A 449-nucleotide genomic window follows, 5' to 3' on the forward strand; every position below is an offset into this window, starting at 1 on the left:
TATAATGATATTTCTGCTTCAGCAACTCGGCACTGAATCTGTCTGAAATGCAATGGAAAAAAGGTCAGTTTCAAAACATTGATGTCCAGGTCATAAAAGCAGAGTTTTAAGGGAATAGTAGACATCTTTGATTTCTAGCTAGAAGCAAACAGGAAATGGCACTTACTGACTGAAGGCAAAAAAAAAAAAGAATTAAAATTTTGTTACACAGTGTTATCATTCGCATGATACACTCAAGACTGTTAATTTGCAAGCATTTCACACTTTGTAAGCAAAACACAACAATTCCCTCTCATTCAGTTACAAATATTTCTAATAGTTACTGAAATGTAAGTATAGATGCAGGAGTGGCTGTGTGATAAGAAGCTTGCTTCCCATCTATGTGGTTCCAGGTTCAGCCCCACTGTGTGGCACTTTGGGCAAGTGTCTTCTACTATAGCCTTGGGCTG

At 37.6% G+C, this 449-nt stretch overlaps 1 protein-coding gene across 1 annotated transcript in view; it reads left to right on the forward strand.

Annotated features, from left to right (window-relative positions):
- The window catches only part of LOC106875878 (uncharacterized), a 12,164-nt gene that overhangs the window by 1,583 nt on the left and 10,132 nt on the right, over nucleotides 1–449 (forward strand). The window lies entirely within an intron of this gene.

The sequence above is a fragment of the Octopus bimaculoides genome, chromosome 2 (assembly GCF_001194135.2).
Source record: "Octopus bimaculoides isolate UCB-OBI-ISO-001 chromosome 2, ASM119413v2, whole genome shotgun sequence".
NCBI lineage: Eukaryota > Metazoa > Mollusca > Cephalopoda > Octopoda > Octopodidae > Octopus > Octopus bimaculoides.